The sequence below is a fragment of the Lissotriton vulgaris genome, chromosome 12, assembly GCF_964263255.1.
Source record: "Lissotriton vulgaris chromosome 12, aLisVul1.2, whole genome shotgun sequence".
Taxonomy (NCBI): Eukaryota; Metazoa; Chordata; class Amphibia; order Caudata; family Salamandridae; genus Lissotriton; species Lissotriton vulgaris.
This window is the reverse complement of record NC_141700.1, coordinates 498795900-498801899: the sequence shown is the minus strand read 5'-3', so window position 1 is coordinate 498801899 and position 6000 is coordinate 498795900.

Below are 6000 nucleotides of genomic sequence, written 5' to 3'. Positions count from 1 at the left end.
GACAAGTAACTGGAACTTCCTTAAAGGTAGGCATAAAGAAACATAAATATCTTGATGAATACTTACACACTTACACAATTCCCTAGGTTTGAAATTACTACCTCAAGGTCCACGAACGCACACCTGACCTTGGTACCGAAGATCAAGAGGGCGCGATCCGGAGGCCATTTGTTCTCGTACAACGCCTCCAAATTGTGGAATTCGCTCCCCCTGGACATACGGGCACAACCCAATCTTGCCTTCGATCCGCAAAAACCTAAAGACCTGGCTGTTCCCTTAAGCCTTCTCCTACCAATTTCGCTTGCTTCTATCAATTAGCGCTGGGACGCTCACGGGCAGCCATGCGCTCTATAAATCTTTAAATTCTAAATTCTACTGTGATCCCTGCCTCCCACGGTGGCAGTACTGTGAGCCCTGCCTCCCACCACAAGAGTACTGTGAGCCCTGCCTCCCACCACGAGATTACTGTGAGCCCGGCCTCCCACGGCAGCAGTACTGTGATCCCTGCCTCCTACAGTGGCAGTACTGTCAGCCCTGCCCCCCACAGCGACAGTACTGTGAGCACTGCCTCCCACGGCATCAGTACTGTGATCCCTGCCTCCCACTGCGGCAGTACTGTGAGGCCTCCCTCCCAAGGCGGCAGTACTGTGAGCCCTCCCTCCCACGGCGGCAATACTGTGAGACCTGCCTCCCACGGCGGCAGTACTGTGAGCCCTGCCTCCCACGGCTGCAGTACTGTGAGCACTGCCTCCCACGGCATCAGTACTGTGATCCCTGCCTCCCACTGCGGCAGTACTGTGACCCCTGCCTCCCACAGCGGCAGTACTGTGACCCCTGCCTCCCACGGCGGCAGTACTGTGAGCCCTGCCTCCCACGGTGGCAGTACTCTCAGCCCTGCCTCCCACAGCGGCAGTAATGTGACCCCTGCCTCCCACGGCGGCAGTACTGTGACCCCTGCCTCCCACGGTGGCAGTACTGTGAGCCCTGCCTCCCACGGTGGCAGTACTCTCAGCCCTGCCTCCCACGGCGGCAGTAATGTGACCCCTGCCTCCCACGGCGGCAGTACTGTGACCCCTGCCTCCCACGGCGGCAGTACTGTGACCCCTGCCTCCCACGGTGGCAGTACTGTGAGCCCTGCCTCCCACTGCGAATGTTCTGTGAACCCTCCTTCCACGGCAGCAGTACTGTGAGCCCTGCCTCCCACGGAGACAGTACTGTGAGCCCTGCCTCCCACGGCAGCAGTACTGTGAGCCCTGCATCCCACTGCGGCAGTACTGTGAGCCTTGCCTCCCACGGGGGCAGTACTGTGAGCCCTACCTCCCACGACGGCAGTACTGTGAGCCCTGCCTCCCACTGGGCAGTACTGTGAGCCCTGCCTCACACGGGGGCAGTACTGTGAGCCCTGCCTCCCACAGTGGCAGTACTGTGATCCCTGCCTCCCACGGTGGCAGTACTGTGAGCCCTGCCTCCCACGGCAGCAGTACTGTGATCCCTGCCTCCTACAGTGGCAGTACTGTCAGCCCTGCCCCCCACAGCGGCAGTACTGTGAGCACTGCCTCCCACGGCATCAGTACTGTGATCCCTGCCTCCCACTGCGGCAGTACTGTGAGGCCTCCCTCCCAAGGCGGCAGTACTGTGAGCCCTCCCTCCCACGGCGGCAATACTGTGAGACCTGCCTCCCACGGCGGCAGTACTGTGAGCCCTGCCTCCCACGGCTGCAGTACTGTGAGCACTGCCTCCCACGGCATCAGTACTGTGATCCCTGCCTCCCACTGCGGCAGTACTGTGACCCCTCCCTCCCACAGCGGCAGTACTGTGACCCCTGCCTCCCATGGCGGCAGTACTGTGAGCCCTGCCTCCCACGGTGGCAGTACTCTCAGCCCTGCCTCCCACGACGGCAGTAATGTGACCCCTGCCTCCCACGGCGGCAGTACTGTGACCCCTGCCTCCCACGGCGGCAGTACTGTGAGCCCTGCCTCCCACGGTGGCAGTACTCTCAGCCCTGCCTCCCACGGCGGCAGTAATGTGACCCCTGCCTCCCACGGCGGCAGTACTGTGACCCCTGCCTCCCACGGTGGCAGTACTGTGAGCCCTGCCTCCCACTGCGAATGTTCTGTGAACCCTCCTTCCACGGCAGCAGTACTGTGAGCCCTGCCTCCCACGGAGACAGTACTGTGAGCCCTGCCTCCCACGGCAGCAGTACTGTGAGCCCTGCATCCCACTGCGGCAGTACTGTGAGCCTTGCCTCCCACGGGGGCAGTACTGTGAGCCCTACCTCCCACGACGGCAGTACTGTGAGCCCTGCCTCCCACTGGGCAGTACTGTGAGCCCTGCCTCACACGGGGGCAGTACTGTGAGCCCTGCCTCCCACAGTGGCAGTACTGTGATCCCTGCCTCCCACGGTGGCAGTACTGTGAGCCCTGCCTCCCACAGCAGCAGTACTGTGAGCCCTGCCTCCCACGGGGCAGTACTGTCAGCCTTGCCTCCCACTGCATCAGGACTGTGAGCCCTGCCTCCCACGGGGCAGTACTGTGAGTCCTGCCTCCCACTGCATCAGTACTGTGAGCCCTGCCTCCCACGGGGCAGTACTGTGAGTCCTGCCTCCCACGGGGCAGTACTGTGAGTCCTGCCTCCCACGGGGCAGTACTGTCAGCCTTGCCTCCCACGGCATGAGTTCTGTGAGCCCTGCCTGCCAAGGCAGCAGTACTGTGATCCCGGCCTCCCCTCGGAGGGCCTGGACAGCTGTCAGCTGGCCTCTTCAAAATGTAAAGATGGAAGCTGCCCCAGGGACCGGATATTCAGCCCTTCTCGCCCTTGGCCTAGGCAGGTGTAACTGGGACAAAAGCACACTCCACTCTCTTGGGCTAGACACGGGTTCCCGAGGATATCTGCAAGCCACCCCCCCCCCCCCCCGCCCCCCATCCACCCCACCTCCCCCCACCCCGGCCATTGTAGGAAAGATACAGGATAAAAGTGCACATCCCTTCCACTTCCTCAGTGAAAAATAGCAATACTGTTATTCACAATGGAAGGTTCCAAACCCGGCTTATAGGGGACCAAATCAAAGATGTATCTGCTACTAATGAACCAAAAGTGAGTGCGAATCATATTCAGCTGCTGCGCGCGCCGTGGGGCATTTCGAGCCCTTGAGCTTTTCTTCCAGCTGCAACAGAGAACATCAAATAGAGGAAAAAAGAGGAAGAGAAAAGCTAACGGGGTGATCCGTTATTGCACCCCAAGTGAAGCTCGGAGGATGTCAGCATTTGTGGCGGGAAAGTACCCACAGGCTTGTGATCGAACTTGCCAAGCGATATGTTTTGAGGAAGAAAAGGCAGTTGCTCAAACATTTCGAAAAATCATGAGTCCAAATATTGTTGTGATGTTAGCAGTAAAAGTAGGCATATAGTAAAGACTGCTGGGGTCCTGGAAATGCACTTCCTCGTCGCCAGTGCTGTGCAGTACCGAACGGAGTCTAAATGAAGTGAAGACAGATCAGAAGGTTAGATTGATAAGGCAGGGCCTGCCTGGTACTACAGAACCGCAGCAGCCTCTTTTCCTGGTTCCTCCCTGCTCCTTACCTTTAGTCCCCATGTAGTGTATTTATTTATATATGCCACTTTATATAGCGCAGACTACCCGGAGGTGTCAGAGCGCTTACAATAGAGTGAAGAACTGTGAGAAGTTGGCCTGATATATGAGGTTTCCAATTCTGGAACCACCTTGTATCAGTCCAAACAATCCCTTATGGTGTCTGGTTGTAAGTCAACCTTATAGACAAGCTATCCTAGGGGTAGCATGGACTAAGCAGCCTTAAAGGCTTAACTCTAGAGGTCGTGTTAAGCAAGCTGTTTTACCAATCACAATCCTGTAATATCAAATGAAAGGACACCACACAAGTATATAATATAAAAATATATGTATTTATTACTAGAATAATCCTCAGTACTCTTTATGAGTAAAGAAGCACAAGCGTTTAAACAAAAGCACAGTAAAACATATGAAAGTTGCACAATTATGGATGAGGGTGGGTGGCCGCTCAAACCATATATTAAGAAAGTGGTATAAGAGATACCAATCGAACAGTGGTCAGGCCTAGGGCCTGGGGAATCGCTGGGACTGGTCGGGACTAGCAATGCTGAAGTCAGGAAAAGCCTGCGGGACTCGGGTGCAGCGCCAAAAGCACACGCATGCACCAATGCAAAGTCAATGGTGCTTAAAAGTTACAAAGTCATAGTTTAAGGATACTTCCGCTCAACCTAGAAGGACCAAACTTAAGACACATACACTAGAGGTGTGTACCAGTGTGGGAACACCGGCGTTGCTGAGTTACCTCACCCACAGGAAGCGGGTGCACAGGTGCGAAGTAGTGTCGGGTTTTGTCACGCAGGTTGCTGGTGCTTGGAGCTGAAGATGCTGCAGGCGTCGTGAAGGAGAAGTGTCCGGTGTTATCCAAGGGTGGATCGGAGTTTTAGAGTACCTGAAAGCAGAGGGGACAGAGTCTGGGTCACTCAGCAGTGAACAGGGTGGAACCAGGACGGAACCAGGCAATGTTGGGCGCAATCAGGTGACTGTTGAGGAGCTTCTCTCCGCTGCCACGTGGACTTTAGGGCATCTGCGACGTCCAGGAGTGGATCACGAGCTGTCCAACAAAGGCTCTCGCCGTCGGCGGTGTCGGCTTCAGGATTAGAGCAAACAACACTTGGCAAGAGCAATCCACGCAGGACTGGAAGATTGCTTCTCACTCGGACCAGGAGAGTTAGAGCGGGTAATCCTTTTTAGGGGAGTGGGTGCAAGTCTAGAGCAACCAGAATCACAAGTCGAATTTCAAGGTTCGTTGGCACGGGGGCCACAAGCCAACGGGCAAGTGACCGGGCCAACGCGTTGAGCCAAAAGAAGCAGAAGGGCCCCACGCAGCACTCGGTGAGTGTAGAGGGGTGAGCTTCAGTGCAAAAGTGGCTCAGGGTGGGGTTTCTCAAACCCCATTGTACAGTTTCAAGGGTCACTCGTGGTTTGCACGGTCAGCATCTTGTGGACTTTCCAAGATGGCGGGCCCCACGCTTCCGGTCGCCTCCACGGGTCTCAGCTCTGCAGGGACTGTGGATCGGGCTGTTAGAAGGCAGGCACGCTTGGTCTTGTTCAACTCTGTCGCTCGAGTTCCGGCGGGAACTGCAACAAAGCAAGTGTTGAGGTGCTGGATGGTGCCTGTTTGCACAGGGTGGTCACTCCTTGACCACAAGGGAGATTCTTCAGTCTTCTACGTCGAGTAGGATGTCGAAGGGTCCAGAGTTTCATTTCTTAAGTTTCAGTCAGGATTATCTGCATGCTTGGGCAGTGCTCCCACTCTTATACCAATCTGGTGGGCTGGATATCCTGCTAGGTCCCTCCTATGGGTGGGACCCAGGAAGGGGGTGGATACACTCCTTTCCCTTTGTCCAGGGTCACGCTGGGACTTCGGCTGGTGATCCCCAGAACCGGTTTGACCGGATTATGCAAGGGGAAGCCTTGTGCTCCCCAGGCACTGTCTGGTTTCTTTCAAACCTCTCTGCTACAATCCACTATCTCCTGTCTGGGGGGGTGTAACACCTCCCTGCGACAGGAAACCCTTTGTCAGGCCTCCTCTGCTGAGTTTCGGTCAGCAGCAGGAGGTCAGACTCGTGTCTGTGGCAGAAGCGTCCATTTTGTGATGCTGAGGCTCTCTTAAAATCAACCGCGTTTTAGTAAAATAACATGTCTCCTCCCTCTAGAGGGGTGGAATGCTATCCCCGTCGACAGGACTGTCGAGGGGATAGTATTCCAAATTGTATGACAAATTACATGACATGTTTTGATAAAGCCAAACCAAAGTTAACATATAACCGCGAGGATTATAATGCACTTAATAGTATATGGTTTGGCATTATCCCGGAACAGCTAAGGGAATTGGTCCCGACAGCTGCAGACAGGCTCAGCTCATGCTAGAGCACCATCTCACATAAAACCACGCACTCTGCCTCCAGGATT